The sequence below is a fragment of the Lynx rufus genome, unplaced genomic scaffold (assembly GCF_022079265.1).
Source record: "Lynx rufus isolate CCGP_SWC_20201006 ecotype Redwood Valley unplaced genomic scaffold, mLynRuf1.p SCAF_19, whole genome shotgun sequence".
Lineage (NCBI taxonomy): Eukaryota > Metazoa > Chordata > Mammalia > Carnivora > Felidae > Lynx > Lynx rufus.
The window spans coordinates 14,858,126-14,868,189 of record NW_025814833.1 but is presented as its reverse complement, the minus strand read 5'-3'; the positions used below and the strand labels follow the sequence as shown (position 1 = coordinate 14,868,189).

At 49.8% G+C, this 10,064-nt stretch overlaps 1 long non-coding RNA gene across 1 annotated transcript; it reads right to left on the bottom strand.

The window, feature by feature from the left end:
* Positions 1-1,226: 1,226 nt before the first annotated feature.
* Positions 1,227-6,438, bottom strand: LOC124513892 (uncharacterized). Its single transcript, XR_006962548.1, has 3 exons — positions 5,891-6,438; positions 4,985-5,118; positions 1,227-1,590 (listed from the first exon to the last, which is right to left on the bottom strand). It is a non-coding gene; the product is annotated as an uncharacterized LOC124513892 (long non-coding RNA).
* Positions 6,439-10,064: the final 3,626 nt, after the last annotated feature.

Below are 10,064 nucleotides of genomic sequence, written 5' to 3'. Positions count from 1 at the left end.
TCAGTACTTATTTTTTTTTAAAAAAAGTTAATGTTTATTTATTTTTGGGAGAGAGACACACACACAGAGCGTAAGTGGGGGAGGGGGACACAGAATCCGAAGCAGGCTCTAGTCTCTGAGCTGTCAACACGGAGCCTGGTGAGGGACTCGAACTCATGAACCATGAGCTCATGACCTGAGCCGAAGGTGGATGCTTAACAGACTAAGCCATCCAGGTACCCAGTACTTATTTTTTAAGTGTAAATTTGTACCTTTTGATGACCTTCATTCAATTCCCCATCCCCACCCCTTCTAGTAACCACAAAAGCTCATTAGTTTTTCTAAGACCTTGATTTTTTTTTTTTAAGATTCCACATGTAAGTGAGATTATACAGTATTAGGGTACATAAAATATTAATGGATCCTCCCTATATTTTTCAAATACAGTGAGAGTTATTTTATGAAATCAGTCTTGGAAATATTTAACTAGAACTACGTAACCAGCCCATACCTCAGTTGGCCTGCTTTGTGCTTTGGCTTCTGTTCATGCAGATTTGACCTCCGGTAAACTTGGGTCCCCCCAAACTGGGCTCCAAGCGCTGGCTTTTTTAGACCACATACCCATGCGGCCGAAGGACCACGTACTGACACGGGACAGGGAGAGGAGGCCTCAGCTAACGTTTTCCGTTGAGTCGGCCTGGGTCGGCACGAGGCCCACCTTCGGTTGGGCAGCCCCCCACCCACACCAGAAACGCCACCTCACCCAGGTGTATGTGACCCAGGGTGAAGCCTCCTCCGGGAGGAATCCCCACCTCCCACACTACTGGGGATTTTTGTCTCCTGTGCTCCGGCAGCCAGTTGTTTCCTTCCAGCCCCCGTTAAGTGGAGCTGACGCCCCAGCAGATACATTCCATGTAGCCGGCAGTCCCCTTCTCGCTCGGTTCCTGGATTAGGCCCTTAGGGAAAGACTGGGCCAAGGTGTGTGTGTGTGTGTGTGTGTGTGTGTAGGGCAGCTGGTCCCTCCTTGGCCCTCCCACTTTACCTTTTCTGTCCTTATTACTGTGGGTGGTTACAGCAAAGCAGAGGGTCACTTCTCATCACCATCAGGGAGGTGTTGTGCCGCCTCCCCCGGGAGCACGCCCGTCCTCTTCCTCAGGTGAGCTTCTCTGAGGCTTCATCTCCCCCAGAGGCTGAAGCCTCTACCTTCTTTCCAGGCAGTGTCCTCACCAGATGTCTGCCTGGGGAGAAGCAGTGGGGGACAAAGCCCAGCGTGTCTGGTCGTTTGAAGCACCTGTTCCAGAGGACGGCAGCCTCCGTCCTGGGAGGGACAGGAGTAGCAACCTCTCTGCCTTTTAGTCACTTCCGGGAGCACTAGCCAGCTCAGCCCAAGGATGGGGGGCCTCCATACCCCTGTGGGGACAGAGGCTAGAGTGATGTCGTCTTCAACAGCAGAGGCAAGTGTGACAGCAGCAGAGACAAGCTTGCCGTTTACTAAGGTGACTGCTCCCAGTGTCCTCAGCATTCAGCCTCAGCCTGCCGTCTCCGCCCCGTGGGCTCCTTTACCTGCCACGGTGGTCCCCAGGGAGAAGGACATCCTCTTGTCTCAGAGCGCTGAAGCGGAGGAAAAATAAGTTTCCCTTTACCCTTCTATGTCTGGCTGTGTAGGGCAGCACAATTCGGACCCCCTCACCATACACATACCTGTCTCATTGGAGTGTGGATTAGTTTTGTTTTGTTTGGGGGGGGGCGGAGAGAGAGAGAGAGAGAGAGAGAGAGAGACAGTGGGAGAGGGGTGGAGAGAGAGAATCCCAAACAGGCTCCGCACTGTCCAAGCAGAGCCCATCGATGGGCTGGAAATCACAAACTGTGAGATCATGACTGGAGCCTAAATCAAAAGTCAGATGTTTAACCAACTGAGCTACCCGGGTGCCCCTTGTTTTGGTATTTTTAAGAAATAGAAAGCTCACACGTTTTTTTGCCTCCTAATTGTCTGAATGGATTTTTTTTTCAACGTTTATTTATTTATTTTTTTGGGACAGAGAGAGACAGAGCATGAACGGGGGAGGGGCAGAGAGAGAGGGAGACACAGAATCTGAAACAGGCTCCAGGCTCTGAGCCATCAGCCCAGAGCCCGACGCGGGGCTCGAACTCACGGACCGCGAGATCGTGACCTGGCTGAAGTCGGACGCTTAACCGACTGCGCCACCCAGGCGCCCCATGAATGGATTTCTTTTTTAAAAGATTTTATTTTTAAATAATCTCTACGCTCAACATGGGCTCAGAGTTACAATCCCGAGATCAAGAGTCATGTGGTCCACCACTGAACAAGCCAGGTGCCCCCAACTGACTAAAAGAATTTAGCTGAACCTGGGTGGTTCAGCTGGTTAAGCAACCAACTCTTGGTTTTGGCTCAGGTCATGATCTCACGGTGTGTGGGTTCAAGCCCCATGTTGGGCTCTGCGCTGACAGTGCGGAGCCTGCTTGGGATTCTCTCTCTCCCTCTCTCTCTCTCTCTGACCCTCCCCTGCTCTCTCACTCACTCTCTAAATAATAGATAGATAGATAGATAGAATTTATACAGAAGACCTGCTCCAGGAAGAGAGCTATCAGCCTAGATAACTACAGTGTAATATGAAGTAGGTGCGGTTGCCCCTCTGGCAACTACCAGTGTGTGTTTCCGTTTGTTTTTTGTCTGTCTGTGCTCTGCTGCCCACCAGGCCCTTAGGATGGTGGCCAACTATGCTAGGGACTAATGCTGAGTGTGCGGACACTCGTCCTCAATATCTGGGAGGGACGGAAAGATGAGGAAGCTCTAAACCTAGGCCAGCAATCCAGATCCCAGAGCACAGCCAATGGCTCGTGGAGTCACGGATTCCAAATACAAGCAAACAACTATCAAACCATATCTATATGCAAAGGGTGAGCAAGAGTGAACAGCAGGACTCCCTGCCTTAAGTGAGGGGTGGCTCAGTGCTGAGACTGAGGGAGAAACCTAGAATTAGCAGCCCTTTGATGAGTTCTGTGTAGGAAGGTAGTGCGAAGTCCTGAAGCGCTCAACCTGGGTGAGCAACGCCCATGCCTGGAAGGCTCTGGGTCCAGGGGAGGGCATGGCTCCCTAGAGGCTGGACTTCTGCGGGATGAACTCTGCGGCCTCTGTCTTGTAGACCACCCCCCGGCTCTGGGCTTGTGTTCCCTCATCCGTAATATGAAGGGAATGGACTGGATGCCTGCAAAAGTCCCTTACAGAACAGAGAGACTACTGTGACTTCCTTGACCTGGGGGTTCCCCAGAAGACAAGGAGGTCCTTTTTTTTTTTTTTTGGAAGAGCAGCGTGAAATGATGAGACTGGTTCTCAGTGTTGACCTTTTACTACAAGGCCTGTGAACATTTGTCTCACTTGCCAAATGAAAGCGAGCTTGGGTGAGAGAATATTCCACAAAGGAGAATAAGTGCCAGTCTGTTGAGAGGAAGTGGCCGAGGCAAGGACCGGCTCTCGCTGGGACACCTTACCGCCTGGGCTCAATGGGGGTGAGCAGAAGTCTCACTGAACCCCAATGAAGGTAATGGCACGCAGCATTCCTAGGATGAGGGCTATGTTACCATAGCAACTGACTCCCGAGGTGTCCGCTCCAGGCGTTGAGAAGCCCAGGCCACATGTGGGCTACAGCAGGTCAAATGAGGCCAAGTTTAGCTTACCTAGCAGGAAATGCAGTGGAGGATTCTATTTTAGCTCTCTTATTTCACCTCCGGGACGCCAGCGTTTCCCAGAGGTATCGTATCAACACCAAACGACTGCATGGCAGGTCAGCACATCCACGCGTGTGCTCCGAGGACGCCCAATGATAAGCACGACACCCCATCACCTCAATTCTGGCAAACGTACTTCTGTTCTTCTGAAGACCACTGAGAACAAACTCCATTCCTCTCTTTTGTACACATTTATAGTAATCATTATCTTTATTTAAAAGGTCACTTTTCAAGGGCGCCTGGGTGGCTCAGTCGGTTGAGCGTCCGACTTCGGCTCAGGTCATGATCTCACGGTTTGTGAGTTCAAGCCCCGCATAGGACTTACTGCAGCCAACAAGGAGCCCACTTCAGATCCTCTGACCCCCTCTCTGTGTGCCTCTCCCCTGCTCGTGCTCTCTCTCTCAAAAATAAATAAAAAACATTTTAAAAAGTGTTTTTTAAAAAGTCACGTTTCATATCTGTTTGAGGGACCAGACTTTTTTTTTTTAAATGTAGGGTCCACAAGCAAGGTGGGGCTTGAACTCACAACCCTGAGATCGAGTCATATGCTCTATCAGTTGAGCCAGCCAGGTGCCCCCGAGGGACCACTCTCTTACATCGATTTTTTTCCTTTATTTTAGAGAGAGAAAGAGAGCATGAGCAGAGAAGAGGGGCAAAGGGAGAGAGAGAGAGAATCATAAGCAGGGTCCACACTCAATGCCGAGCTTGATGTGGGGCTTGATCCCACGACCCCGGGATCATGACTTGAGCCGAAATCAAGAGTCGGACGCTCAACCAACTGGGCCACCCAGGCAGTCCTGTATTGATTTTTTTTTTTAAGTACTCTCTACACCCAACATGGAGCTCGAACTCACCACCCGGAGATCAAGAGTTACATGCTCTATTGACTGAGCCAGCCACACTCTTGTATTGAGATAAAGAATTGTTTCTGGTCCCTCCCTTTCCTCCTGGCCCTTTGTTTCTAAGTACTTGTGGTTAAAATAGTTGTTTAGAATTTTGATTGCCAGCTACTTCCAAGTTCAATCTGTAGTGAGACAGGTCCTAAAGGTGCGGTGACAAGAGAATTGGAAAGCAGGGGGCTAGGACTCTCCAGGAGCCGAAGCACCGGTCCCCTGGCTCAAGCCTCTTTCATTTTTGCAAACTGTCTGATAACAGCAAGCACGTACAAATAGTATTTGGCATCTTGACAGGTCGTGCACCTGCAGTGTATTCCATACCGGGTCACAAGTACATCTGGCGCCAGACAAAACATTCTTACCCCAGGCCTGGTGCCCATATAATGTCCTTCTGGAGAGAACGAGCAGTCCCGGCAGCTTCCCAATCTGCTTTCAGTTCCTTGTTGCTCCGTCCCTTTCCTTCAGGACATTCTCACGGTGCCTCTGGTTTCTTGTTCTGCAACACAATCCTCTGATTTAACTGATGATATTTGTTTGATCAAGATCCAGGTTACATAAATCTAGTGTTAATCAAAAAAGGTTACTTCCCCCAAATAGTTCATGAGTTCTTCCTGCTTAATTTGACCCATCAACCTTCCAATTTTGAAAGTTCGCTGGCATGTGTTGTTTACTGTGGAGAACAGTAGAAAGCAGGACTACATCCAGAACTATTAGATTTACTGTAAAAATTACTGAATCTGCTGCACTCCTTATTGTACTTACAACTTTTCAGTCAAAACTAACATCCACAGGGGGCGCCTGGCTGGCTCAGTTTGTACAGCATGCAAATCTTGATCTCGGGGTTGTAAGTTCAAGTCCCATGTAGGGTGTAGAGATTACTTAAAAAAAAAAACTGAAAAAACCCTAAAATCTACAAAAACAACCTATCTCAGGTCGATGAAGTTGTTGGTGGCCAGTTTCTAAAGATTTTTTTTTTAATGAATCAGAGTTATTTCCGTATATCAGAATAATTCATTCCTGATCTATGCCTTTGGGATATTTGAAATGCACATTAAGAGAAAATTTGGGGGGGTGTTTATTCATTGGGGGGACTAATGAAGACTTCTCTCTTTGCAAACCTAGGTGAAGTGTAAATTATTATCTACAGCGATGTTCTGCTTATTTCTTGTGCCTCAAGCCACCGCTCTGCCTTAATACATCTGGCGTCTGAAAGAAGGAAAGACAAGTTTAAAAACATCGTGGATGTGACAAAAATGCCATGCACTTACGGGAAAGCTATTCATTTTTGTTGTTGTTGTTTGTTTCTTCCAGGCAGCCTGGGCTTCAAAAGAGACTGCTCTTTGTTCGTGTGTGTCTCACCGGATGTGAGGGTTAACCGAGGGGTTTGTGCTGAGTAGTTTCTGGCTTTCACTCTCAAGGTGGGAAAGCTGAATGTGGTTCTTCCAGTGGCCAGAGCAGAGGTGTCAGGACTGGGTCTGTAACAGGACTGAGGTTCATAAAGAGAGTCATGACACCGAGGCTTTTCTTTCCAGGAAGCAACTTTATTCCTGGGCTCAGTGGATTCGTACCCAAAAAACTGAGCCCCGCGCACAGCTGGGTATAGCCTTTTATACGATTTCTACTTCTTTGTCTCCCATACATGGTAATATACAGACATACAGTCTGATGGGGCGGTCTAGGTGACAGAGTCGTGAGGAATGTCACATAGGTGCACATAGCCAGGTTACCCTCCCTTGTCTTGAGGTTTTCATCACATTCCTTTGGGAGGGGCTCCACCACATCCCCCCCCCTTTGATGCTCAGACTCCCCTATTTTGGATCAAAGAGCATCATCTTGGTTTAGAGGTTTATATTTCCAGAACATCATTACACACATGGCCATCTTTCTTTCAACCATGGCCTCAATGAGACTGGAGACAGACCATATGACCAGGGGAGCGAGGCAAGGTAGGATTAAGCAAGCTCCCAAAATCAAGAGGATAATACACATGAGGGTTTTGAATCCCCCGAGAGTTGAAAACCATCCTCCAAATAACTCCCCAGGGTTCCAATCGTCCCAGGTCTGGACAGGACACGAGCAACCTTTCTCATCCGATCTGTCATCTCCTCTATGACTTTTCCTTCATCATGGATCTGTAGGCAGCAGTTGCTCAGGTTAAATTTTCCACAAACACCTCCCTCAGAAGCAAGCAGGTAATCTAAGGCAAGGCGATTTTGATAGATAGCATTGCGCTTTTTTGGTTTGCTCCTTGGCTAGCAAGTTAAGAGCTCTGGCAGTTTCATCGGTTATAAATTCTACAACCGCTTGCAGTCTGATGATGCGGTTTAGCATGTAAATGGGAGTGCGGTAGCCTCAGGACCCAACCTCTGCCCAGCTGACAGGGCCATAATATTGGATTATACGCTCAGGAGGCCATTCATCATCTTTCCATTTGCCAATTTGTAGGACATGCCGCTTTCTTTCAGCCTATCTCCATACATTTGAACTCCCAGATGTTCTCCCCTTGCAAGTGGGAGCAGGAAGAAAGATGGACGGATAGTCCCCAGCACACATGACCCTGACCAGCCTGAAGGGAGTACTGTATAGGCTGTTTTCCCACATATGCAGTATAGGCCACCTGGGGCCTGCCATTCGATGTTGTCCCGGGCCTCTCGGAGATAAGAGAAGATAAACAAGGGATGAAGGTCTGGCTCGAGGTGACCCGGAGACCCCCACCATTGGGTTTCCCAGGTGATTGAATTATAAAACCTTTTGGCTTCAGCATGATAAGTTTCCAACAGGGATGGTGAACTTTTTCCCCCATCGGGCAAGACGGTTCTTCCCAATGATTGAGGTTTTGAGAAGCCAAACCCTGGTAGTAGAACTGGGGTATTTTGTTCCATTATAAGGCTCAGGGGATCTAATTCCCTGGCCTCCCCTGACCATGGATCCCCCACGCTGGTTCCCCCACATACATAGCATGAAGAGATCTTTAGGGTCTGGGCTATAGTCTCTGCAGGGCTAGAAACCAGTTCCCTGCTGGGACTGAAATGGGAGGGGGACTACTTATTTCTTCATAGAAGGAGTGGAAGACTTGATGGGACGTGGCCAGATGGGTGGTAGTGACCCTCTTGAAATACAGCACAGTCCCTGGGTCTCTGTCTCGCCCATAGATTCGGATGCCAATTCGGGTGCCCCATTGCCACTTGTAGCCTTCTGGGTTAATGATGGTGAAATTAACAGGGTTACAGGCTTTTTTTTAAATGTTTATTTTTGAGAGAGAGAGAGACAGAGACAGAGACAGAACACGAGCGGGGGAAGGGCAGAGAGAGACGAGGAGAAACAGAATCCAAAGCAGGCTCCGGGCTCCGGGCTGTCAGCACAGAGCCCGATGCAGGGCTCGAACTCACCAACCGCGAGATCGGGACCTGAGCCGAAGTCAGACGCTTAACCAACTGAGCCACCCAGGTGGCCAGGGTTCCAGGCTTTTGATTGACAACCTGATGTAGTGTCCCCTTCTGAACGAGTGCTGTTGTGCCTTTTTTTTCCCCCAAGCAGCCCATGAAACACAGTTCCAACTGATGCATAAAAACTTAGATGTATAGGCACATAAGCCCTTTTCCTCACATTACGTACTTGTCATTGAGTCGGTATTTTCGCTCCCAATCTAAGCCTCCAAACGGTATATCAAGAGTCCTCGGGGGGCGCCTGGGTGGCTCAGTCGGTTAAGCATCCGACTTCGGCTCAGGTCATGATCTCGCGGTTCGTGAGTTCAAGCCCCGCGTCGGGCTCTGTGCTGACGGCTCAGAGCCTGGAGCCTGTTTCAGATTCTGTGTCTCCCTCTCTCTCTCTGACCCTCCCCCGTTCATGCTCTGTCTCTCTCTGTCTCAAAAATAAATAAAGGTTAAAAAAATTAAAAAAAAAAAAGAGTCCTCGGGCCCTCCGTGATAAGTGCCTGCTTTTCTCGCATAACAAATGCCTCTGGGCCAATACCTATAACTGCACATACATCAAACAGTATTGACACCGGACGTTTGGGGTCAGTGATTTGTGTCTGGTTGATCAAGCCCCCCCTCCATCCCGGTAGGATCGGACTTTTAATCAATCTTCATTTGGGGAGTCCTGCGGGTCAAAGCAAGTATATTGACTCCCCCACTGGCAGATAGCATAGGTGGTCTTATTGTGTCTGCAGGTCCCCAAGGTCTTTCCCTGGCATGAGAAGTGGGTACGGTATAGTAAGGTCCAGGTGACTCCCTGGCCTGACCTGGTTATGCGAATACATGGGTCACATGACGATACCAACGGGGTCCAGATTAAAAGCAACTAATACCAACAAAACATCCTACCCACCAGAGGAGAGACAACGCTAACAGAAACCTCTCACCACATTTCCAGCTGGCTGGGGCAATCTCTGCCAACCCGATAGCAAGAGGTAGGGCAAAAATTGCAATAACAGTGAGAGACAAGGGGTGGCAGCGCATCACAGTAAGAAGGCAGATACGGACAACAAGGACAGTCCGTTTATTTCACCGGACCGGCGATTCCCCAAGCTTCTGCCATGTGTAGATTAGTCAGCTTCCGGAGTGACTGAAGCAGGGCTGCAGTGTCCCCAGGCCTCTGGAGCTGCAGATTGCTTCTTCCATACGGTCAGCTTGCACGACACCCATGGATCAGGAACGCACTCCCAATTTCGAGATGCCGGCTTTGACTCTGCTGTGGTGAATCTGGGGACCCACCTCAGCCACCTTTACTGCAGTAGGGGTGGACAAAATGACAGTGAACGGGCCCCTCCAGGGGTGTTTGAGTGGTTGAACATTCCACTGCTTTACCCATATGGCATCTCCTGGCTCAAAGGAGTGAGCACCTGTGGTCAGACTCACAGGCGAATGCTCTTTTACCCATCGGTGCAGGGTGGTTACAGTAGAGCCGAGGGCCCGCATCTGCCGCCTCAGGGTTAGACTGCCTATCTCATTTAAATCCCCCCTATGCCCTTGATAATGGGGGGAGGGCGCCCATAAAGGAATTCATAAAGAGAGAACCCAGTCTTCGCGGGGCTGCGCCCGATTCTTAACAAGGACATTGGCCACACCTGGTCCCAGTGCAGGTGGGTTTCCTGACACGGTTTACTTAACTGCAGCTTCAGGGTTCAGCTCACTCATTCCCCCTTCCCGGAGCTCTGGGGTCCGCACGCAGCATGTCACCTCCAGGTGATCTTTAACCCCTTTGCCACCAGCCGCACCCCCTCAGCCACGAATGCTGGCCTGTCACGGGATCCCACGGCGACAGGGATCCCAAACCGTGGGATCATTTCCTTTGGAAGTAGTCCGGCCGCTTCTTGTGCCTCTTGTGTGCGAGCCGGGAAGGCTGCCACCCAGCCCGAGAAAGCGCACACGAGCGCCGACGGGTATTGGGGCCTCGGCCCCGGGGAAGCTCAGTGAAGTCCACCATCGCGCTTTCAAGTGG